Raw genomic sequence first — 27,334 nt, forward strand, 5'->3', positions numbered from 1 at the left:
GACTCAGTGCTGTTACTCCTCTCCGTCGCCCCCTGTGGTGATTGGAGGAACAGAAGAAGTGGAGGACAGTATGAAGATGCTGGACTTGGCAACGAAGAAGACAGAGGATCTGCTATACAGGATAGTCCCTAAACCCGTGGCCAAGAGACTGCGCAAGGAAGAGCCTGCTGTCAATACCTGTGAGGTCAGGACTACACAGTCCACACTGCATCAGAGAGAGAGAGAGAGATTCTGTTTATGGCCATCTCACTTACAACACAGTTGGAGGACGAAGGCCATCATAACTGAAATTATTTCCAAATCACTGCCATCAAAACATTATTATATTCTGTAATCAGATGTTTTTGTAACATGATACTCCCTGCCGTTGAACCAGTTTGTTGCAAAGGTTTCTGAGAGAATCTGAGAACGAGAGAACAAATATATTATTGTGTGAACTATTTTAAACAACATCACCCTAAACTGTCATTCACAAACACTAGCTTAGTGTTGGGGCTCTAACTGTCATCACTGGTCTGTCTTTGAGTCTGTGCATTAAATTAAGTGCTAAAGTCAATGACTGCTAAAGGTTTGTGAGCCAGCTAGCCGATCATCAGGAGGCAGCAGTGACTCACCTTCTCACCAAAGGCTCTCTGACCGTCTGCTCTCTGCAACTTTAATGATCAACATCCCAGCTGTCCATTAAAACCAACACTTCTTATCACTTACTCACACAGCGTGTGTGTGCGTGTCTGTGGGTTTCTCAAAATGAATACTAATATGCTCCGAGTGCGGGAGGGTCGGAGTATGTGTCCAAATTGAAGTTTGCGAAACGGAGCACGGAGGGCACTACTCGAAATGTGTAGTCCGTTTGTATGTATTTTGAAGCATGCATCAATGCAAGCTTCAACTGAAAGTATGCAAAGAAATATGATGCAACCACGTAAAAAATGACGCAAAATTTCTTGAAATCAATTGTGGCCATTATTTGAGCTGAAGTTTACTCCAATTATGGGAGGTGTGGTAGGCTTAGGGGAACATAATAAAGGAAAATATATAATTTCCAATCCCCCATATATTTCTTGTGTAAATGTATACACGACCGTTCAAAAGTTTGGGGTCACATAGAAATGTCCTTGTTATTGAAAGAAAATCATATTTTTTTTGTCCATTAAAATAACATCAAATTGATCAGAAATACTGTGTAGACATTGTTAATGTTGTAAATAACTATTGTAGCTGGAAGCGGCAGATTTTTAATGGAATATCTACATAGGTGTACAGAGGCCCATTATCAGCAACCATCACTCCTGTGTTCCAGTGGTAGGTTGTGTTAGCTAATCCAAGTTGATCATTTTAAAAGGCTAATTTATCATTAGAAAACCCTTTTGCAATTATGTTAGTACAGCTGAAAACTGTTGTGCTGATTAATGCAGCAATAAAACTGGCCTTCTTTAGACTTGTTGAGTATCTGGAGCTTCAGCATTTGTGGCTTCGATTACAGGCTCAAAATGGCTAGAAACAAAACCTTTCTTCTGAAACTCATCAATCTATTCTTGTTCTGAGAAATGAAGGCTGTATATATATACACAGTTGAAGTCAGAAGTTTACATACACCGTCGCCAAATACATTTAAACTCAGTTTTTCATAATTCCTGGCATTTAATCATAGTAAAAATTCCCTGTTTTAGGTCAGTTAGAATCACCCATTTATTTTAAGAATGTGAAATGTCAGAATAATAGTAGAGAGAATGATTTATTTCAGCTTTTATTTCTTTCATCACATTCCCAATGGGTCAGAAGTTTACATACACTCAATTAGTATTTGGTAGCATTGCCGTTAAATTGTTTAACTTGGGTCAAACGTTTCGGGTAGCCTTCAACAAGCTTCCCACAATAAGTTGGGTGAATTTTGGCCCATTCCTCCTGACAGAGCTGGTGTAACTGAGTCAGGTTTGTGGGCCTCCTTGCTCGCACACATTTTTTCAGTTCTGCCCACAAATCTTCTATGGGATTGAGGTCAGGGCTTTGTGATGGCCACTCCAATACCTTGACTTTGTTGTCCTTAAGCCATTTTGACACAACTTTGGAAGTATGCTTGGGGTCATTGTCCATTTGGAAGACCCATTTGTGACCAAGCTTTAACTTCCTGACTGATGTCTTGAGATGTTGCTTCAATATCTACACATAATTGTCCATTCTCATGATGCCATCTATTTTGTGAAGTGCACCAGTCCCTCCTGCAGCAAAGCACCCCCACAACATGATGCTGCCACCCCTGTGCTTCATGGTTGGGACGGTGTTTTTCGGTTTGCAAGCATCCCCCTTTTTCTTCCAAACATAAAGATGGTCATTATGGCCGAACAGCTCTATTTTTGTTTTATCAGACCAGAGGACGTTTCTCCAAAAAGTACAATCTTTGTCCCCATGTGCAGTTGCAAACCGTAGTCTGGCTTTTTTATGGCGATTTTGGAGCAGTGGCTTCTTCCTTGCTGAGCGGCCTTTCAGGTTATGTCGATATAGGACCCGTTTTACTGTGGATATAAATACTTTTGTACCTGTTTCCTCCAGCATCTTCACAAGGTCCTTTGCTGTTGTTCTGGGATTGATTTGCACTTTTCACACCAAAGTACGTTCATCTCTAGGAGACAGAACGTGTCTCCTTCCTGAGCGGTATGACGGCTGCGTGGTCCCATGGTGTTTATACTTGCATACTATTGTTTGTATAGATGCACGTGGTACCTTAAAGGGTTTGAGAAATTTCTCCAAAGAAGAACCAGACTTGTGAAGGCCTACAATTTTTTTTCTGAGGTCTTGGTAGATTTATTTTGATTTTCCCATAATGTCAAGCAAAGAGGCACTGAGTTTGAAGGTAGGCCTTGAAATGTATCCACAGGTACACCTTCAATTGACTCAAATCATGTCAATTAGCCTATCAGAAGCTTCTAAATCCATGACAGAATTTTCTGTAATTTTCCAAGCTGTTTAAATGCACAGTCAACTTAGTGTATGTAAACTTCTGACCCACTGGAATTGTGATACAGTGAATTTTAAGTGATATAATCTGTCTGTAAACAACTGTTGGAAAAATTACTGTCATGCACAGAGTAGATGTCCTAACCGACTTGCCAAAACTGTAGTTTGTTAACAAGAAATTTGTGGAGTGGTTGAAAAACGAGTTTTAATGACTCCAACCTAAGGATATGTAAACTTCCGATTTCAACTGTACTTACTACTGGTGTCCCCCCCCCCCCCTCGGGTTTATGCTGTGGGGGAGATCTTCGTGGGCTATACTCGGCCTTGTCTCAGGGTAGTAGGTTGGTGGTTTATTACGTGCTTCTACACCTGCATTCTAGCTGTTTGGGGTTTTAGGCTGGGTCTCTGTACAGCACTTCGAGATATTAGCTGATGTACGAAGGGCTATATAAAATAAACTTGATTGATTGATTGATTGATTGAAGATATCCCTCTAGTTTTGTGGGGCTGTGCTTTGGCAAAGTGGGTGGGGTTGTATCCTGCCTGTTTGGCCCTGTCCGGGGTTAGTGTCTCCCGAACCCTTCTGTCTCAGCCTCCAGTATTTATGCTGCAATAGTTTGTGTCTGGGAGCTAGGGTCAGTCTTTTATATCTGGAGTATTTATCCTGTCTTATCCGGTGTCCTGTGTGAATTTAAGTAGTCTCCCTCTAATTCTCTCTTTGTCTTTCTCATTCTCTCTCTCTCTTGGAGGACCTGAGCCCTAGGAACATGCCTCAGGACAACCTGGCCTGATGAGTCCTTGCTGTCCCCAGTCCACCTGGTCATGCTGCTGCTCCAGTTTCAACTGTTCTGCCTGCGGCCATGGAACCCTGACCTATTCACCGGACATGCTACCTTGTCCCAGACCTGCTGTTTTGGACTCTCTCTCTACCACACCTGCTGTCTCTAACTCTGAATGATCGGCTATGAAAAGCCAACTGCCATTTATTCCTGACCTGTTGCACCCTCTATAACCACTGTGATTATTATTATCTCACCCTGCTGGTCATCTATGAACGTTTGAACATCTTGGCCATGTTCTGTTATAGTCTCCAACCGGCACAGACAGAAGAGGACTGGCCACCCCTCATAGCCTGATTCCTCTCTAGGTTTCTTCCTAGGTTCGGACCTTTTTAGGAAGCTTTCCCTAGCCACCGTGCTTCTACATCTGCATTGCTTGCTGTTTGGGGCTTTACGCTGGGTTTCTGTACAGCACTTTGTGACATCAGCTGATGTAAAAAGGGCTTTATAAATACGATTGATTGATATTGTATATACATTTTAAGGACACAATGTATTTTACAATAGTTTTTTGAATACATTTTTTATCCCATCCTTCAGCTACCCCCAACCCCTCCCATCTTCCTCTGAAGACCATCCAGTTTTGATTTCTATTTGCCATATATTTTAACTGTGCTTTTTCAATATTTCAATATTTTATCTTGATACGTTAATAAATACATGTTGTGTTAATTTTGGCATGTTTACATACCTATGTACCGTAGATCGCAAACCCATTACAAGTCAATAGGGCTAACTGGCTAGTACTAGCCACAAATAATTGTTAGCTAGCTACTCATGAAGAATTGACATGATCTTGCATAATATTAGTTTTAAGTCATTTTTGCCTGTTTAACTAGATTGCTATCTAGATTATAACCATTCAGATATCGAGCTGATAATTATGAAGTCAAACTTATGCTTTGTGTATATCTTGGAAGAAGGTTCAGTGAATGGGGAGATGCAACATGAGGTAATACAGCAGGGGGAGTGTGAGTGCTTCTCAAATGTATTGTTTTATACATTCTCCACCCTCTTGTCCTCACAAGAACGTACTCAAGAGAACGTGGTCGGAGAACACACTCGGATCATGAGAGTGTGGAGCACGGGAGTACTCATATTGAGAAACCCCCCTGTGTGTTTGTATGCGTGCTTCTGCATCCTGTGTGTATATGAGCTGTGTATATGACCTGTGTCTATGAGCTTTGCCTGTATTTGTGTGATTTGTCATCCTCTTTCCCAATTGAAATTTGAATTGAAATCCCTCCCCCCCAGGGTTGTAGAGATTGAGACATACTGGCTGAACAGGAAGAGGGATAAGGATGGGGGTGCCCAGGCTGCCTGTCCCCAGTTTGAGACCCAGACCACCAGTAAGGCAATCAGTAAACCACCAGCAAGCCAATCAGTAAAGAACATTAACCGTGCAATAAGGAAAGAGTTGCCCCCAGCACATCTGATTGGCTGGCTTGAGGGCAGATATGGTTTAATTTGGTTGAAAAAAGACAATTCAAATGAAACATGGTCTCCTTCACCACCAGCAGTTACCATACCCGGTCTGCTAGTTGGTTGCTACTTAAAGTCCCCAGGACATTCACAGTATTAGGCAAGACTGCCTTCTCTTCATGTACACCAGACGCATGGAATAATCTACAATCCATGCTACATCTAGATGTGTTAGTGCCAATGAATTAATTTAAAATATTGATGGGAGACTCTGTTACAGAGGAGTGTAAATTATTTTTTTTAGGCTGGATCATGTTGTTGTATTGTTGTATGTTTTAATTATGTAATGTATTGATTGTTGCTTTCAAGGTAATGTATTGATTGTTGTTATGTAATGTATTGATTGTTGTTTTCAAGGGAGACCTTGGCCAGGTCTCCCTTGAAAAATAGACTCTGGGTCTCAATGGGCTTTTTCTGGTTAAATAAAGGTAAAATAAAAAAATGACAACCGCTCATTACAGATAGTCAATATAATAGTATTTCCATTCTCAGCCTATATAAAAAATCTTATGGAATGAGCTTTGTGCCTTGACTGCTCATGGCTTAGCTTAACTGTTACCTCAATGTCTTGCTAAACCTTGAGGATCTTTCTTTTCATAACATCAATCTATCCCTCTCTCCTTGCTCCAGGTGTCACGGTCAGTGGCAAGGGAAGATGAGGATGATGTGAATTCCTTCCGTTCCCACCGTATCAAGATGGAGGTCTGGAGGAATGTTGTGCTGAGGAGATGTCTGTGAGCAAGGTGAGAAGGTCACTACTGCGTTATTACCTACAGAGTTCACTTGTACTTAAGGATGGAGTTCAGGTTTTACTCTGACACATTTCATCTCCATGTTTTGTTATTTTCTTCTCTTTCTCCCCTATATCCTCTCACTCCCCTCTCTCCTTTTGTCCTCCTTCCTCTTGCCCTTTCTTTCTCTCCCCCTCTCTTTTCTCCCTTTCTCCCAGTCTCACAACAAGGCTCCTCTCCACCATAACAACGGTCTACAGACAGTCACATTGAGCTGGACTCTCCAGAGTTTGACGTGCATAACTCCATCATGGCACCTCCAGACGGCTCCGTTCCTACTGCTCAGAGAAGAGCGCCATGTGCTCCATGTCCTGAACCCTTGGTCACCATGGCAATATATGCCTAATGATAGCCTCTAGCCACTTAGTGCGAAGGCTGAAGCTGTGGCTGATAATGATGATAGTTAAACTGTAATAACTTTTTAAAAATGCTTATATTTGTTTCAAAATGCTGAAGGCTTTGACATTGTTTTATTGCAGAGCGATTTTGTGCATGATTGGAGTATGAATCTATGATTTGTGCATGAATCTATGTATGATTAAAGTAGTCCAGGCCAGTGGCGACCTGTCATTCAAGGCAGGTGGGGGCAGTTTTTTGTTGTTGCCTGTTTTTTTTTGGCATTCATACGTGTCACATATCAGTTTGCAAACAATGTCAAAATAAATAAATAATTGGGTTAATAAAGCCACATAAAAACATGGTCTCTTTTTTGTTTTCTTGAGGAAGGCAGCTCCAAAATGCAGGTGTTTCAGCCTAGCTCAGTGCTTTCTGTGGTGGTGGGGCAACCATCGGAAAATACGGAGCATAGGGGTTGGTAATGTTCTCTAGTTGCACCGTGATTGGCTCAGCATTCTGTCACTCATGGGGACACTACGTCACTGCAAAATCTACAGGGAGAGCTTGAAAATTCAAGCCCCTTGGGTGCTGCCATAGAGTTGCATTAGAAGTGCCTGTCCAAGAAGGCTCAAGGTCATTGGCCACAAATAAAATTACGTCAAATCACGTTATATCTACTGTAGCTTTGATTGGACTGACCATGTCAATATCATACTTTCAAAATCTTAGCTAGCAAGCTAGCAGTCATCATCATGAATCAAGTCATGAATCAAGTCAACAATCTACTGGCAAATCCTTTTCAATCCTTGTCATATGAAGAGAAATGATGAAGAAAAATTAGAGATAAAACGTATTTGTGTTCATCGGCCATTGGACATAAACATTACACAACAAGTTGGAAATTGCAAATTCAACGATTAGTTGTTTGGAAGGAATCAGTGGCTAACTGCAGTGGTGTAAAGTACTTAAATAAAAATACTTTAAAGTACTACTTGAGTAGTTTTTTGGGTATCTGTACTTTACAATTTATATTTTTTTGACTACTTTTACTTTTACTTCACTACATTCCTTAAGAAAATATTATAGTTTTTACTCCATACATTTTCCTTGACACCCAAAAGTACTCGTTACATTTTGAATGCATTGCAGGACAGGAAAATAGTCCAATTCACGCACTTATCAACCGAACATCCCTGGTCATCCCTACTGCCTCTAATCTGGCGGACTCACTAAACACACACGCTTCATTTGTAAATTATGTCTGAATGTTGGTGTGCCCCTGGCTATCCGTAAATTTAAAAAACAAGAAAATGGTGCCATCTGGTTTGTTTAATATAAGGAATTTGAAATGATTTATACTTTTACTTTTGATACTTGAGTATATTTTAAACCAAATACTTTTAGACTTTTACTCAAGTAGAATTTGACTGGGTGACTGGGTAATTTTCTATTAAGGTATTATTTACTTTTACTCAAGTATGACAGTTGGGTACTTCTTCCACCACTGGCTAACTGCAAGCATTGCAAAGTAATCACTTGCCTGCTATTCAGTGGAGTGCATGTGTGGTCCAAGTCTGGGTTTAAGGGTCTATTTTCAAAGCTTAAAAGAATAAACATTCAACATTGGCCATGCTGTCAATCCATCATGACTTCTGCCGCTTTCAAAACAACTGGGAAATCTCAGACTTCAGTGAGTTCAAGACAACTGTGAACTCTGAAAAAAACTGAGGTCCAAATGGGAAAATACATTTTGAACGGTCATCCAACGTTGAATTCCAAGTCGGGAACTCGGGCCTCTTTTTAGAGCTCCAACCTGAAGATCACTAACATCATGATTCGACCTTGTTTTTTTCCAGAGTTCCCAGTTTTCTTGAAAGCACCATAAATACAGAGAACTCCAGACTTTGACAACAAAGTTTGATGACAAACTTTGCCCACGAAGGCCTGCCGCGCCACCTTCATGTTCAAGTGAGCTCAGCAGAACAAGGTGAGTTCAAAAAAGTCTTCTATGCTGCTGCATAAATTATGTAATATGTCAGGGAGATATGTATACTGTAGCTAAGAAAGTAATACTAAGTGTTTGTTGTGTAGTAAGCAGTTTGTAGCCCATGTGCCAAACCCTAAAAATGTGGTCCCTTTTCCCCTCATAATTTAGCTTACTGTTCTGACTTGGTGGGGCACATGTAGACTGTAGCCTGTTTTAGAGAAATGTCATCATCGAAAATTGTATCTGTATAAAGATGAGTCATCTTTAATAATATCTGTTGACCTGACATAAAAGAGAATGTACAGTTGAAGTTTACATACCCCTTAACCAAATACATTTAAACTCAGTTTTTCACAATTCCTGACATTTAATCATATTAAAAATTCCCTGTATTAGGTCAGTTAGGATCACCACTTTATTTTAAGAATGTTAAATGTCAGAATAATAGTAGAGAGAATGATTTATTTCAGCTTTTATTTATTTCATCACATTCCCAGTGGGTCAGAAGTTTACATACACTCAATTAGTATTTGGTAGCATTGCCTTTAAATTGTTTAACCTGGGTCAAACATTTCAGGTAGCCTTCCACAAGCTTCCCACAATAAGTTGGGTGAATTTTGGCCCATTCCTCATGACAGAGCTGGTGTAACCGAGTCAGGTTTGTGGGCCTCCTTGCTCACACACGCTTTTTCAGTTCTGCCCACAAATTCTCTGTAGGATTGAGGTCAGGGTTTTGTGATGGCCACTCCAATACCTTGACTTTGTTGTCCTTAAGCCATTTTGACACCACTTTGGAAGTATGCTTGGGGTCATTGTCCATTTAGAAGACCCATTTGTGACCAAGCTTTAACTTCCTGACTGATGTCTTGAGATGTTTCTTCAATATATCCACGTAGTTGTCCATCCTCATGAAGTCATCTATTTTGTGAAGTGCACCAGTCCCTCCTGTAGCAAAGCACCCCCACAACATGATGCTGCCACCCCCGTGCTTTATGGTTGGGATGGTGTTCTTCGGCTTGCAAGCCTCCACCTTTTTCCTCCAAAAGAAACAATGGTCATTATGGGCAAACAGCTCAATTTTTTTTTTTCATCAGGCCAGAGGACATTTCTCCAAAAGTACAATCTTTGTCCCCATATGCAGTTGCAAACCGTAGTCTGACTTTTTATGGCGGTTTTGGAACAGTGGCTTCTTCCTTGCTGAGCGGCCTTTCAGGCTATGTCGATATAGGACTTGTTTTACTGTGGATATAGATACTTTTGTAACTGTTGAATCCAGCGTCTTCACAGGGTCCTTTGCTGTTGTTCTGGGATTGATTTGCACTTTTCACACCAAAGTTCATCTCTAGGAGACAGAACGCGTCTCCTTCCTGAGCGGTATGACGGCGGTTTGTACAGATGAACGTGGTACCTTCAGGCGTTTGGAAATTGCTCCCAAGGATGAACCAGACTTGTGGAGGCGTGCAATTGTTTTTCTGAGGTCTTGGCTGATTTCCTTTGATTTTCCCATGATGTCAAGCAAAGAGGCACAGAGTTTGAAGGCGAGACTTGAACTACCTCCACAGGTACATCTCCAATTAACTCAAATGATGTCAATTAGCCTATCAGAAGCTTCTAAAGCCAATAATCTGTCTGTAAACAATTGTCGCCTACTGCACTAACTGAACAGAACATAGCCTACTGCACTAACCGAACAGAAAATCATAAAACATAGCCTACTGCACTAACTGAACATAAAAACATAACACAGCCTACTGCACTAACTGAACAGAAAAACATAAAACATAGCCTACTGCACTAACTGAACATAAAAACATAACACAGCCTACTGCACTAACTGAACAGAAAAACATAAAACATAGCCTACTGCACTAACTGAACATAAAAACAAAACATAGCCTACTGCACTAACCAAACAGAAAAACATAGCTTACTGCTCTAATCACCTAATCATCCTCAGCTTACAATTGGCTTATGTATCCCCCCTCCTCTCCCCTGTAACTATTCCACAGGTCATTGCTGAAAATGAGAATGTGTTCTCAGTCAACTTACCTGATGAAATGAGGGTTAAAAAATGCAAATAAAAAATACAACTGAACAGAACATAGCTGTTACGCATGCCTCTATAAAGAGGGAACGCAACTCCCTGCTGCAACTCAACTCTCCGTGAAGCGAAAGAGGTATGGACCGTAGGTGCGAGAAAGGACGACAAAGGCAGAATTTAGAATTTACCGTTACTAGGATTTATTTCCTACACGGTAATATGGGGAAAAGGGGCTGGACGGAACCAAAGGAAAGAAAGTAAATATCAAAGCTCCCCCTCTCCTATCTAACCTGCCTACCCACTTAACTTACCTAACTTAGCACCACCTGGTGCCCTAACCAAAATACAGGGGGTGGTCCGCCCAGGTCTTACCTAGTGTGCCTAGACATTGAATATACTACGGGTATATGTATGCCCTCGGGCCTCTTGCCTAAGCACTCCCTAAGTGCCTTCCCCTTCCCCCCTGGGAACAAATGAAACAGAACAAACAATTTCAATAATCAAAACAGTGCGTCCTATAACACATAACAGACATAACCAATCAGCTCCCTCAGCAACAATTTACATAGTACATACCAAATCTCTTTGAGAAACAACCAACACTTTATCACAATCAAATTCTCCAGAAAAAATCTCTCTCATCTCTCCAAAATATTCAATCTTCTCTCCTCCTGAACAGAACACTGGCTTTTATATAGCTTCAGGAGTCTTATTGGATACAGCTGCATCTTGATGAGGGGGCGGGGTCAGCTCTCTAATCATCCATTAGCCATTGAGTCGACCAATCAGCTGGTTGGGGAGGCTTCCAGGAAGCCATCTCCTGAAACACACACACTCAAATACAACACAGAAACAGGGGAACGTAACACGCCCACCACAAAATTTGCAAACATAGTTTGTAATAACCAAAAACCAACGCTTCCCCAGTTAGTAAACCCGTGATAGAGCGTCAGCAACCACATTCGCTGAGCCCTTCACATAGGCTATCTGTACATTATATCTAGTAAGAACTTGTTACCTGACCTGGTTTTCGGCAATGGACCTACACAATCAACTATCACTCTTTCAAACGGTTCCCCCACCACAGGAATCGGGCAGAGTGGTGCTCGAGGAACTGTTTGATTCGCTTTCCCAGTGAGTTGACATACGTGACATGTTTTACAAAATTGGACCACATCAGACTTCAAACCTGGCCAGAAAAAATGACGAAAGACCCGGTTATAAGTCTTTGTGATCCCCAAATGTCCAGACCACGCCTGGTCATGGGCGAGTGACAGCACCTGCTGTCGGAACGGTGTAGGAACAACCACTTGACACACTTCACTCCAGTCATTAACAGTGTCATGAGCTGCCCATTTCCGCATCAAAACTCCTGCTTCCATAAAGTAGGCGGTCTCCTTAGTTTTAGCTTCCTCAATGGAAATTCCTGAAGCAAAACACTTACGAAGACTGGTGTCTCCTTTTTGACATTCAATCACCTTCTCAGGGGTGACAGACAAAAGAATGTCATGTAACTGGGGCGCGATTTCGCAGTCCCCTTCCTTAGTTTTTACTCCTGTAAAAACTGTCGGACTTGCAGAAGGAATACTCGGTGCATTGTCTTCTACTTCAACATTCTCAAAAATGGAACTAGCCAAATCCACCACATCCCCAAGCTTGCGAGTTTGTGCCCTCGTTAACACACAAGCAGGAAAAACATGGGGAAATGCTTGAACCAATTTCTCACCTGTAGTTCTGATTTCTGGGTTGTCTACTACCTCTAACACAGGAGTAACGTTACCACCAGCAATATCATTCCCTAGTAGCAATGTGACTCCTTTTACTGGCAGTGTAGACACTACACCAACACGGAAACGTCCTGATACCAAGTCTGACACTAAGTGGACCCAGTGTAATGGTACAGGTACTGTTTTTGTCTCTATCCCCTGTAATATGACATGTGAGCCACAATACGTTTCAGGAGACCAGGGTAAAGCATCAGTAATGATTACTGACTGCGCCGCCCCAGTGTCTCGTAAGATTTTAATGGGCTTTTGATCAGCTTGTTCTCCAGTTAAGGAAACACAACCGGTAGAGATAAACGGAGCATAGACAGGATCCGGTTTCTCAAATGCTGAATCAAGAACTCGGGCCAACGGACGAGCCAAAGACTTGACTAAAACCAAACTTTTTCTTTTTGGGGACGGTGACTGGGACTGTTTCGGTTTATTTTTCAAAACTGGGCAGTCCGCAATCACGTGACCCTTTTGGTGACAGTAAAAACATTCACGGATCTCATGAAAAGGCTTGTCAGAGGAAAAGCGACCTGAACGAGGCACTGATGGCGTAATCAGTCTACCTTCAAAACGAGGTGCACCAAAGACAGTTGTGTGTGTCAAAGCATACTCATCTGCCAACACTGCTGCCTGGGCCAATGTCACCACTTTCTGTTCATTTAAATGAACTACAATTCTATCAGGGAGGTTGCTTTTAAAATCATCCAGCAGCATCAACTCCCGAATATCAGCAAAGGTGTTAGCTTTGCTGGCTGAACACCAGCGATTTAACAGAGACTCTTTGTCCCTTGCAAACTCAACAAAAGTACGGTGAGAGGGTTTCTTGTGGTTCCTGAAGCGCTGTCTGTAAGCTTCAGGCACCAACTCATAAGCCCGCAACACGGTAGTTTTAACTGTATCGTAGTGTAAACTGTCTTCCAGGGAGAGAGCAGCTACTACTTCCTGGGCTTTCCCAGACAATTTACATTGTAACAGGAGCGGCCAAACCTCGAGTGGCCAATGTAGCGCACTAACTGAACAGCACAACACTGACAGACAACATAGAACAATATCGCCTACTGAACAGAACAACATAGCCTACTGCACTAACTGAACAGCACAACACTGACAGACAACATAGAACAATATCGTCTACTGAACAGAACAACATAGCCTACTGCACTAACTGAACAGCACAACACTGACAGACAACATAGAACAATATCGCCTACTGAACAGAACAACATTGCCTACTGCACTAAGTGAACAGCACAACACTACAAACAACATAGAACAACATCACCTACTGAACAGAACGACATTGTCTACTGTACTAACTGAACAGAACAACATTGCCTACTGCACTAACTGAACAGAACGACATTGCCTACTGCACTAACTGAACAGAACGACATTGTCTACTGCACTAACTGAACAGAACAACATGTCAACACTGTGTGGAAATAAAACAAGGTGACGGCATAGCTGGAGAGAGTCTAATGGAGCTTGTTTTCATTGACATACACACATACTGAATTGGGTTCAAATACAGTCACACACAGGAAGAGACTGCATACAGGCAAGTCAATAAAGTCGAGCATACAGTACACTGAGTATGTGTTTGTATCTGCATGTGTATCTGTGTGCGTGTTTATGTATCTGTGTGTTTGTGTATCTGTGTTTGTGTATCTGTGTGTGTTTGTATTAGTATCTGTGTGTGTGTGTGTGTATGTGTTTGTGTGTGTGTGTGTATTAATTAATTAATTAATATAGAAGCTATCAAACTCCTCTCAGCCTTCCTCTCTTCTCAGCCTTCCTCTCCTCTCAGCCTTGCTCTCTTCTCAGCCTTCCTCTCTTCTCAGCCTTCCTCTCCTCTCAGCCTTCCTCTCTTCTCAGCCTTCCTCTCTTCTCAGCCTTCCTCTCCTCTTAGCCTTCCTCTCCTCTTAGCCTTCCTCTCCTCTCGGCCTTCCTCTCTTCTCAGCCTTCCTCTCTTCTCAGACTTCCTCTCCTCTCAGACTTCCTCTCCTCTCAGCCTTCAGACCACGTTCCCAACCGACTGGCAGTCGGAGGAGCTGCGGCAGAAGGTGGCATCCTCACGCTCCAGACTGCAGCTGTGGGCAGGCCGGGAGTCTTTGGGGGACGGCTTCAGTGTGCAGCGGATGCAGAAAGCGTAGAAGAAGGCCACCAGGAGCAGGAAGCAGACCACGCAGAAGATGATGACAATCAGGATGGTGTGTACCTGCATGTGCTCCTCCTCCATCCAGGTGTAAGGGGTCGGGGTCATGGGGATGACCAGGGTTAAGACGGGATTAGAAGTCATGGCAGCTGACAGAGGGTCGCTGGAGGTAAGGTAGGGGGCCGCTGTCATGGCTGACTGGTTGGTTTGCTGTCTTGGCTGTCAGAGTTGCAGTGTCAATGATAATGCAGCCACTGTCCCTGAAGGAGAGAGTGTTTGTAATTCTACATGCATTCGTGGCTTCACACATCTCAGCAGTTAGACAGTCTGCACTTCAGATGAACCATACTCTTCCCGACTACCTCTTTATTGGTTTACAACAAACAATGACAATGAGCAAATATCAATGCCATCCATTGTAGGAAGATCTCTAATTCAACTCACAATCAGCAACAGGTACACTCTGAAAAATAATGCTACTGTACTGCTCACTTAATGTAGACTAGGGGCTCTATTCAATTCGTGTCGCGGAAATTCAGCTTTACAGTGTGATGGAAATTTTAAGGCAATGTTCCCGCTTTAGCAGAGACCGCATTCAAGGTAAACACTGCATATGAAATTACCTTTACATTTCAATGTGGATTCTGTAATGCTTCAATTTTACAGACTGAGTAGAGCCCTAAGTCTAGAAGCAGATAAGAATCTCTGCAGTAGGTGAAGCACCCTGCCATCCCTCTTTTGTAGCAGGGCACTTTTCTCGGTGGACAGAGAAAAAGCACAAACACCCTCACTTTCACTATCATCCTCTGTCTCTGTTCTTACCAGCAATGTCCACTTCACTTCAATGTTCATCTGCAGAGGTGTCCAGCCTCTTTGTGTGGGAGGCTAATACTGTTTTGTTTTCCTGTGTGGAGCGAAAGAGAAATAGAAGATGTGGGGAGGTGGGGATGGTGGGATAAAAAGAAGGAGGCGGAAGAAATGAAGGGGCCAATGAGGAAGGTTACCATGACAACCCTTCCTCTCTGGTTGTATCGAAAGAAGTGGCTGTATGGAAAGTGAATCAACTAATTGGGCAGATTTGTTGCCCCTCAAGGCTGATTGGGCTGTGCTACAGTGCCTTTCGCTCCCGCTTGCCAAGCACTACTACATAACAGTCAATATAAGGGTAACAGTAAGCACACACACGCAACGCATAAAGCAACAGTACACCCCTTCATCAGTACTGTAATAAAAAATAAACAATCGTCAGTTTTATAACTGAAAATGTATAATTATTTGTGTAAAACTAACAATGAAGTATGACTGACTTATCCTGTCGCTTTATGTTATGGCTGCAGCCCGACACCGGTACACCTATGACAACATCCAGCTCAAAGTGCAGGGTGCGAAATTCAAAATCTATTTTATTAAAATATTTAACTTTCACACATTAACAAGTCCAATACAGCATATGAAAGGTACACATCTTGTGAATCAAGCCAACATGTCCGATTTTTAAAATGTTTTACAGGGAAGACAAAATATGTAAATCTATTAGCTAACCACGTTAGCAAAAGACACCATTTTTCTTAGTCCACCATTTTTTCTCTCCACCAGTAGCTATCACCAATTCGACCAAATAAAGATATTGATAGCCACTAACCAAGAAAAAACCTCATCAGATGACAGTCTGATAACATATTTATTGTATAGCATAGTTTTTTTTTGAAAAATGTGCATATTTCAGGTATAAATCATAGTTTGCCATTGCAGCCACCATCACAAATCTCACCAAAGCGACTAGAATTACTACAGAGAGCAACGTGTATTACCAATTTAAACATCATAAAACATTTCTTAAAAATACACAGCGCATAGCAATGGAAAGACACAGATCTTGTGAATTCAGACAACATTTCAGATTTTCTAAGTGTTTTACAGCGAAAACACAATAAATCGTTATATTAGCATACCACATATGCAAACGTTACCCGAGCATTGATTCAAGCCAAAGAGAGCGATATCGTTATCATCGCCAAAATATATTAATTTTTTCACTAACCTTCTCAGAATTCTTCCGATGACACTCCTGTAACATCATATTACAACATACATATAGAGTTTGTTCGAAAATGTGCATATTTAGCCAGAAAAATCGTGGTTATACAATGAGAATAGTAGCTAAACTGGTCTGAAAATGTCGGTCGCCATCTTTGAGAGTGATCTAGTCTAATCGATAACTAATCATAAACTTGACTAAAAAATACAGGGTTGACAGGAATCGAAAGACAAATTAGTTCTTAATGCAATCGCTGAATTACATTTCTAAAATTATCCTTACTGTGCAATACAGGGTTGGCCAAGTGAAGCTACAACAAAAAAAATGGCGGAATATGCGTTTAACATTTTTCTACAGAACAACGATTTATCATCATAAATAGTTCTTACTATGAGCTGATCTTCCATCAGAATCTTGGGCAATGAATCCTTTCTCCGGTCTAATCGTCTTTTGGTCGAAAGGTGTCCTCTTGCCCTGTCGAAATGGCCACTAACGTTTGGCATGTACTGGAAACGTGCCCAGCGGTTCAAAGTGCATGACAAAGGAATGCCTCAAAATCGCACTAAACGGATATAAATTGCTATAAAACGGTTTAAATTAACTACCGTATGATGTTTTTAACACCTATAACGAGTAAAAACATGACCGGAGAAATATTACTGGCTAAACAACAGCTTGGAAAGAGAGCCAGTCCGACGTCCATCGTGCGTCAGGCGCAGGAAGAAAAGGAAGCTACTTCCACCTTGTGCTCTTTTATACAGGCCCTGATTGCGCAATCGACTCCATTCAAAGCGTCACCACGTACTGACATCCAGGGGAAGACGTAAGCAGTGTTTGTATCCTCATAGCATTTACAGGGACCTTAAAACTGACCCCAGATCAGGGGCCAAGATTTCTGAAATCTCACTCCCTGTCAGGAAAAGTGCTGTAGAAGGAGTTCTGTTTCACTCAGAGACAAAATTCCAACGGCTATAGAAACTAGAGAGTGTTTTCTATCCAATAATAATAATAATATGCATATTGTACGAGCAAGAATTGAGTATGAGGCCGTTTGAAATGGGCACGATTTAGCTGGCTACTCAATACTGCCCCTGCAGCCCAAACAGGTTAAAACAGAAGTCCAAACTCTCGCTGTACGGAACGAAAGAAAACAAACACAGTTCAATCAAAACTGTCTAACCTGTAGTTGAGCGCTCTCCTTTCCTTTAGACACACCCACTCGCCAATACTCCGCTTGCCATATTGGGATGCAGCTACCCCCTTCTCGATGAGAGGCGCGACATCACAACTTAATCGCATGTTGTGGAAAATGATCATGCCAAGAGACAGCAACATTATGCTGAAGCTTTCAAATCAAAACCTACAGGTAGCAGTCTCTCTTCTGCACACAACACAATCACCTTAATTTGCAGAAGACAGATTGTAAATAAAGTTCAACTCATTTCCCTTCCAATTTGATCAAACCTACGTTCATGTAGATTGGACTGTTCAATCAAATCAAATCAAATGTATTTGTCACATGTGCCGAATACAACAGGTGTAGACCTTACAGTGAAATGCAAATAGTCCAGGTAGCCATTTGATTAGCTGTTCAGGAGTCTAATGGCTTGGGGGTAGAAGCTGTTAAGAAGCCTTTTGGATCAAGACTTGGCGCTCCGGTAGTGCATGCCGTGTGGTAGCAGAGAGAACAGTCTATGACTAGGGTGGCTGGAGTCTTCGGCAATTTTTAGGGCTTTCCTCTGACACCGCCTGGTATAGAAGTCCTTGATGGCAGGAAGCTTGGCCTCAGTGATGAACTGGGACGTACGCATCACCCTCTGTAGTGCCTTGCAGTCGGAGGCCGAGCAGTTGCCATACCAGGCAGTGATGCAACCAGTCAGGATGCTCTTGATGGTGCAGCTGTATAACTTTTTGAGGATCTGAGGACCCATGCCAAATCTTTTCAAACTACAGAGGGGGAATATGCACTGTTGTGCCCTCTTCACAACTGTCTTGGTGTGTTTGGGCCATGACAGTTTGTTGGTGATGTGGACACCAAGGAACTTGAAGCTCTCAACCTGCTCCACTACAGCCTCGTCGATGAGAATGGGGGTGTGCTCGGCCCTCCTTTTCCTGTAGTCAACGATAATCTCCTTTGTGTTGATCACATTGAGGGAGAGGTTGTTATCCTGGCACCACACGGCCAGGTCTCTGACCTCTTCCCTATAGGCTGTCTGATCGTTGTCAGTGATCAGGCCTACCACTGTTGTGTCGTCGGCAAACTTAATGAGGGTGTTGGAGTCGTGCTTGGCCATGCAGTCATGAGTGAATAGGGAGTAAAGAAGAGGACCGAACATGCACCACCTGTGGGGTGGCCCTTCAGGAAGTCTAGGATCCAGTTGCAGAGGGAAGTGTTTTGTCCCAGGGTCCTTAGCTTAGTGATGAGCTTTGAGGGCATTATGGTGTTAAACACTGAGCTGTAGTCAATAAATAGCATTCTCACATAGGTGTTCCTTTTGTCCAGGTGGGAAAGGGCAGTGTGGAGTGCAATTGAGATTGCGTCATCTGTGGATATAATGGGGCGGTATGCAAATTGGAGTGGGTCTAGGGTTTCTGGGATAATGGTGTTAATGTGAGCCATGACCAGCCTTTCAACGCACTTCATGGCTACAGATGTGAGTGCTATGGTTTGGTAGTCATTTAGGCAGGTTACTTTGGTGTTCTTGGGCACAGGGATTATGTTGGTTTGGTTGACTCGGTCAGGGACAGGTTGAAAATGTCAGTGAAGACACTTTCCAGTTGGTCAGCGCATGTTCGGAATAGACATCTTGGTAATCCGTCTGGCCCTGTGGCCTTGTGAGGATTGACCTGTTTAAAGGTCTTACTCACATTGGCTATGGAGAGTGATCACACAGTCATCTAGAACAGCTGGTGTTCTCATGCATGCTTCAGTGTTGCTTGCGTTGAAGCGCGCATAGAAGTAATTTAGCTCATCTGGTAGGCTTGTGTCACTGGGCATCTCATGGCTGTGCTTCCCTTTGTAGTCCATAATAGTTTGCAAGCCCTGCCACAGCCGACAAACGTCGGAGCCGGTGAGGTAGGATTAAATCTTAGTCGTGTATTGACGCTTTGCCTGTTTGATGGTTCGTCTGAGGGCAGCATAGCGGGATTTCTTATGAGCGTCCGGGTTAGAGTCCCACTCCTTGAAAGTGGCAGCTCTACCCTTTAGCTCAGTGCAAATGTTGCCTGTAATCCATGGCTTCTGGTTTGGGTATGTTCGTATGGTCACTGTGGGGACGACGTCCTCGATGCACTTATTGATGAAGCCAGTGACTGATATGGTGTACTCCTCAATGTCATCGGAAGAATCCTGGAACATATTCCAGTCTGTGCTAGCAAAACAGTCCTGTAGCTTAGCATCTGCGTCATCTGACTACTTCCCTTTTGAGCAAGTCACTGGTACTTCCTGCTTTAGTTTTTGCTTGCAAGCTGGAACCAGGAGGATAGAGTTATGGTCAGATTTTCCAAATGGAGGACGAGGGAGAGCTTTTGTACGCGTGGTTTTTCCCCCCTCTTGTTGCACATGTAACATGCTGGTAGAAATAAGGTAAAACTAATTGAAGTTTCCCTGCATTAAAGTCCGCGGCAACTATGAGCGCCTCCTCTGGATGAGCATTTTCTTGTTTGCTTATGGCCTTATACAGCATAGTGCCAGCATCAGTTTGTGGTGGTAAATAGACAGCTGCGAAAAATATAGATAAAAACTTTGTTGTGGTCTACAGCTTATCGTGAGATTCTCTACCTCAGGCGAGCAAAACCTAGCGACTTCCTTAATATTCGATTTTGTGCACCAGCTGTTATTGACAAATAGACACAGACCGCCACCTCTTGTCTTACAAGAGGCAGCTGTTCTATCTTGCCGATGCACGGAAAACCCAACTACCTATATGTTATCCATGGCATCGTTCAGCTACGATGCTGTGAAAGATAAGATATTACAGTTTTTAATGTTCTGTTGGTAGGATAGTCTTGATCGGAGCTCATCCAGTTCATTTTCCAATGATTGCACGTTGGCTAATAGGACTGATGCTAGAGGCGGATTACCCACCCCGGCCTACGTCCCCGATATCTCCATCTCTTCTTCATGCGAATGACGGGGATTTTGGCCTTGCCCGTTATCTGAAGTACATCCTTGCGTCTGACTCGTTAAAGAAAATATCTTCGTCCAGTACGAGTTGAGTAATCTCATATCGGTCATAAGAGACGGTGGCAGAAACATTATGTACAAAATAAGTTACAAAGAATGCAAAAAAAGACACACAATAGCACAATTGGTTAGGAGCCTGTAAAACGGCAGCCATCTCCTCCGGGGCCATTATATGTGAGATATGGGATTAGGTTTAAGAAGACTGTGTAGGAAGTGAAAAGTAGCTTTTCTCTGAGTCATCACCACGAAGGCTTGCCAAGATTCATGTGTGATTCAACAGGCTAATCTTGTGATGTTTCAGTTTGTGATGTGTCACAACCACATTCTCCCTGCATTTCAATTGGTCACATCACAGGTTGTGATGGCATGACTTTATTTTCAGCCACTACAATACTGCCATCTGTAGGTAACACAGGTTCGCTTCAATATCATGTGACCAAGCAGGATGTTGCAAGAATAGATATTATTAGTCAGACAGGGTATCTTTCATAAGCTGTAAGCTAATCGAATCTGCATACAGGTTGCTATGGAAATTCCTTGATCAAAATATTCTATTGCTATGGTAACACATAATTAGCTATTTTGCTAGCAATTAAGATTTGCTTTGTACTTAGTGTAGCTGGTCAACACAACACAGCCACATACAGCTGAACAGTCAAAACAACTATCAACAAACAATCCATCAAGAGAGTTGAGAGAGTGGTGGGTCTAGTTTGTGCAGGACATAGCCATCGTGGGCCTGTATGACAACAAGGCCTTTTGGGCCTCCAAGCCTGGGGGTATCCTGGCAGCCATCTGTCCATAGGAAGTGAAGGCTGTGGTGGGTAAAGACAGAGGAAGTCTCCTGCAGGAGGGGGTCACCGTTGGAGGCCGGAAGGTGGCAATGGTACGAGACCATAAGACAGGCACTAAGAAAGAGATCCTATTCGTTGACCTCAGAACCAAACGTAGTGAGAGTTTATCTCTCATGGTTGCCCTGGCGACCAAGGCTCTGGTGTCTGTGATGGGCAAACGAGGGGTGCATGGCATATAGTCAACAAGAAGGTGTGTGACATAGCCAAGTTCCTCCGTGAGAGTGGGGTGTGAAGACCTCCGTCCACGATATTGTGGACCAGTATATTAGAGAGATGGGCTATTCTTCATTAAAAACTCTGAGGTGTTACATGAGTAGGAGTGAAAAAGATTGACACTTTTATCACTTGACAGAGGATTTAAAACCAAACAGACTGAGAAGAAAATATAACTAGCGCTTTAAATGTAAAAAATCTCTTTATACAGACTTTATACATATACACTACTCTGGTGTTTACCGAACTGACTGACTGACTCAAACAATATGACGTTATGTCAGTTCTCTCCTTGTGTTACATTACAAATAAGAAAACACAGAGACACCCCATTGGAAGCTTCCAGACATGGGGTAAAACAGAAATGATATGCACATAAAAATGGAGAACAAAGCCAATTTAAGGCAAGTAGATCATTTCATTACAGTATAATCAAATATAGGGCCGATTTGTAAATATAAAAACAAACCATTCGTTCAAATTTTAAGGCCAAAATTCTTCTTTCATTGGAGCACTGTTTAAAATAAGGTATCTCACACACACTGCAGTAATAAAACAACCAGTGTAAAAATAAAAGAGGTGGGTGTGTTTCTTTGTGGTTAAAAGGGGATTGGTACAGTACGGCTGGTGGTTTATTTCTTCTTATTTACAATGTTATTGCAAATCCAGTTCATGCCATGCTATTGTGATGGACAGGGAGAGAGAGAGACAGAGCGAGAGAGAGAGATACAGAGAGAGAGGGGAGAGAGAGAGAGAGACAGAGAGAGAGAGAGAGAGAGAGAGAGAGAGAGAGAGAGAGAGAGAGAGAGAGAGAGAGAGAGAGAGAGAGAGAGAGAGAGAGAGAGAGAGAGAGAGAGAGAGAGAGAGAGAGAGAGAGAGAGAGAGAGAGAGAGAGAGAGAGAGTAAAATGAAATAGGTTCAAATTCAAATATTATCAACCAGGAAGTTTTCGTTCACGATGATATTCCATTTTAGGTGTTCTACCTTACATATGTATCCTCATCCTAATGTAAAACTAATTTGTGTTACACAATCCTTCCTGAAGAATGCATTGGTTTCCTGATTCTGGCTTAAGTGCACCTTAATACACTGTAATCAACCAGTCAATAAGTCGGTCTAATTCCGTTTGTACTGTGTGATTAACACTGACCTGTACTCCTTTCCCGGACACTGCTGAGCAGGCCTGGATCTGCCACTGGCGGTCCCGATACGTGTGCAGGTTGAGTCCTTCAGCAGGCGAAGCCGTGGCCAGTTCCTGTTTATTGGCAAAGATGAGCACTGGCACGCCCTTCAGATTCTCCTCATCAATCAGCTCTTCCAGCTCCTAAAGAGAGGAAGAGAGAGAAAAGAAAGAGAGAGAGAGGCAGACAGAGAGAGAGAGAGAGAGAGAGAGAGAGAGAGAGAGAGAGAGAGAGAGAGAGAGAGAGAGAGAGAGAGAGAGAGAGAGAGAGAGAGAGAGAGACAGAGAAGTACAGATGCAGATTATTGACAGTAGGTAATGATAGCAATTAGACATAATAAGACAATGAATGTCATCAAATCTGCTAGACAGCTATTACAGACGGCTATTATAGACAGCTATTATAGACAGCTATTATAGACAGCTATTACAGACATCTATTATAAACAGCTATTACTGATAGCTATTACAGACATCTATTATAGACAGCTATTACTCATAGCTATTACAGACTGCTATTATAGACAGCTATTACTGATAGCTATTACAGACATCTATTATAGATAGCTATTACAGACATCTATTATAGACAGCTATTACTGATAGCTATTACAGACTGCTATTATAGACAGCTATTACTGATAGCTATTACAGACTGCTATTATAGACAGCTATTATAGATCTGAGGTGTGCCATCCTTACCAGTCCCGTCTCCTCAAACGGCTGTTAGTCTGCGCTGTCTATGACATAGATAGAACTAGAAACATCCACATAGTTATCCAAAAGCATAATTTCATCATAGCCATTACATATTTACTACATGCTATAATCATCCTCTAGGCCCACAACTTATATCATGGGATTGTTGGGAATGGCTGTTCTCCTTACAGTAATGAGCTACCATCTCAGTAATGTTGTAATGAGCTACCATCTCAGTAATACAGTAATGAGTTACCATCTCAGTAATAAGCTACCATCTCAGTAATACAGTAATGAGCTACAATCTCAGTAATAAGCTACCATCTCAGTAATACAGTAATGAGCTACCATCTCAGTAATACAGTAATGAGCTACCATCTCAGTAATAAGCTACCATCTCAGTAATACAGTAATGAGCTACCATCTCAGTAATAAGCTACCATCTCAGTAATACAGTAATGAGCTACCATCTCAGTAATGTTGTAATGAGCTACCATCTCAGTAATACAGTAATGAGCTACCATCTCAGTAATACAGTAATGAGCTACCATCTCAGTAATACAGTAATGAGCTACCATCTCAGTAATACAGTAATGAGCTACCATCTCAGTAATACAGTAATGAGCTACCATCTCAGTAATACAGTAATGAGCTACCATCTCAGTAATACAGTAATGAGCTACCATCTCAGTAATACAGTAATGAGTTACCATCTCAGTAATACAGTAATGAGCTACCATCTCAGTAATACAGTAATGAGCTACCATCTCAGTAATACAGTAATGAGCTACCATCTTAGTAATACAGTAATGAGCTACCATCTCAGTAATACAGTAATGAGCTACCATCTCAGTAATACAGTAATGAGCTACCATCTCAGTAATACAGTAATGAGCTACCATCTCAGTAATGTTCTAATGAGCTACCATCTCAGTAATACAGTAATGAGCTACCATCTCAGTAATACAGTAATGAGCTACCATCTCAGTAATACAGTAATGAGCTACCATCTCAGTAATACAGTAATGAGCTACCATCTCAGTAATACAGTAATAGTAATACAGTAATGAGTTACCATCTCAGTAATACAGTAATAGTAATACAGTAATGAGTTACCAACTCAAACACACACATTACTGGCAATCACTACGTCATCAGAGTGCAACGTATGGTTGTTGTTGTTGAACGCTGTCGAACACTGAAACCTGAACTAAAGACCTCGGTTTAAAAGCTGACAGTGTTTTATATACTTTTATTTTATTTTGAATCCTGCGGCTCTGTTGGGCTTAATTGCTGTGAGAACTGCTATCTGTCCCGGGATCCTGCCAGATTCTGTATAGTGGGAGAGACGCGAAATCCCAGCTAGCCTAGCTGGCTCGGTGGTCTCAAATGGACGCCACTATTGAACTTTTCCAGCGTTACAGGAGCTGTATTTACTTTGCTTTGTTCCGGCACAATGTGGACTGCACTGACTCTCAATGTAGCATCTGCTTGTTTGCGGATGACTACAGGAGTGAAGTAGCTACTCTTAGCAAGCAAGTAGCAAACCTACATAAGCTACTGGGGAACCCACACCAACCTACTTTTTATTTTTCTTCCACCCCATCAGCAGGATGCTGCTTTGGTCTGGTGGAAGTTTCGCCGCCGTGTCGGCTCTCCACAGCCGACTGGCCGGTGCTAGGCAGGGTTCCATCCCCGAAGGGGTCTCCCCCTTCCCTGGAGAACGAAGCTGATCTCGACCCAACCAACCAGCCATGGAGGTACATCACTCACCAAGGAAGTTGAAGAAGGCATCCTCTGGCAACGGGGTTCTCCAATGGAGATGTTGAGCCTGGAACTGACACAGACCAGAAACAGCTTTGCCGCCCTGTATCCAGAAGTTCCGGCGACTTCGTCCTTGGTGGCTTCCCAATCAAGATCAGATCCTGAGGTACCTGCACCTTCGTCCTTGGTTCTGTCTCCCTCCCTTCTACCTCCATTCTACCTCAGGTTCAGATCCTCGGAGCTCCCAGCCTCACCAGGCCGTAAGGCTGCCTGAGAGACCGGCCCATTCAACATCACCAGCTGTCATCATAGGCAGCTCTATGGTGAGAAACATCTCGGTCCCCAAGGCAAAAGCCCTGTGCTACCCAGGAGCACGAGTACAGGACATAACAAGGCTGCTTCCGACTGTTCTACCATAGATGCCGGGAGCTGACACTGTTGTAGTCCATGTGGGGTCAAACGACATCAGGAGGGCTAGCTAGGAACATTTTAAAAATGTATTTTAAAGAATAAAAAATAAAAAAACTTGCAATTTGCTAAAATAAATCACGTCATCACTAAGTTGTCATCCACTACGCCATTTCACCATGGAGTGTTCCTAAAAGACAAAAAAAAACGGCCAATAATTTCAGGTCCAGTACCATGGTTGGGCCACGGGTGTGAAAGATTCAGCAGACTGCTGGTATTACACATCTGGCTAAAAGACTACTGTAGCTCTGCTGGAGTCACTTTTATTGATAACTTTGACACCTTCTGGAAACAGAAGATACTCTACAGGAATGACGGAGTCCATCCATATCTTGGCTCCTGGACTCTATCCACGCATTTCAAGGCTGCGTTGAAACAATGACTGGTTAGTGATCCAGGACCAGCTCAGTTAATCCCTGCCATTGTGACAATGAGTTGTCATAATGCTGCATCAAATGTACATGATCTTAGGGGCATTGGCAAACACAACGTAAGTAATTTAATTTATGTACACCTAATTGCACTGAATACATCTGTTTATCCTACAGCTATTGTAAGCAGTAATCATGAGCCTATAAACCAGAGTTACATTGTTAGCACTGAGGCGGTGTGCAATAGCAGGAAGACCACTTTATACAGCTCACCCTGAACTATCAGCTCCAATGTAAATAACATGAGTAAGTCTACCTCTGATAAGCTTCCTAGTAAAGCATTAAAAACAATCAAGCAACCCAGAAAAGTGCTAAAAATAGCCCATATTAATTAACATATGTAGCCTAAGAAACAAGGTCCATGAAGTCAACAACTTGCTTGTAACAGATGACATTCATATTCTGACTATCTCTGAAACTCACTTAGATGATACCTTTGATGATACAGTGGTAGCAATACATGATTATAACATCTACCGAAAAGACACAAATGCCAAAGGAGGCAGTGTTGCGGTCCACATTCAGAACCACATTCCTGTAAAGCTTAGAGACGATCTAATGTTAAATACTGCTGAAGTAATATGGCTACAGGTTCACCTAAAGCCCATTCTTGTGGGAAGCTGTTATAGACAACCAAGTGCTAACAGTCAGAATCTGGATAATATGTGTGAAATGCTTGATAATGTATGTGATATCAACAGAGAAGTATAATTTCTGGGTGATTTAGATATTGACTGGTTATCATCAAGCTGCCCACTCAGTAAAAAACGTCAAACTGTAACCAATGCCTGCAACAGGTTGTCAGTCAACCTACCAGGGTAGTTACAAACAGCACAGGAATTAAATCATCAACATGTATTGATCACATCTTTACTAACGCTGCAGATATTTGCTTTAAAGCAGTGTCCAAATCTATAGGATGTAGTGATCACAATAAAATAGCCATATCTAGGAAAACCAAAGTTCCAAAGGATGGGCCTAATATAGTGTATAAAAGGTCATACAGTAAGTTTTGTAGTGATTCATATGTTATAAAGAATATTTGCTGGTCTATGATGTGTAATGAGGAGCAACCAGACATTGCACTTGACACATTTATTAAACTACTAATTCCAGTAACTAATAAGCACGCACCCATTA

General features: G+C 42.3%; 1 pseudogene; it reads right to left on the bottom strand.

Moving 5' to 3' along the window:
• Positions 1 to 22,284: 22,284 nt before the first annotated feature.
• On the bottom strand, positions 22,285 to 23,621 carry LOC120062130 (annotated as a pseudogene).
• Positions 23,622 to 27,334: the final 3,713 nt, after the last annotated feature.

This window comes from Salvelinus namaycush, chromosome 17 (assembly GCF_016432855.1).
Source record: "Salvelinus namaycush isolate Seneca chromosome 17, SaNama_1.0, whole genome shotgun sequence".
NCBI lineage: Eukaryota > Metazoa > Chordata > Actinopteri > Salmoniformes > Salmonidae > Salvelinus > Salvelinus namaycush.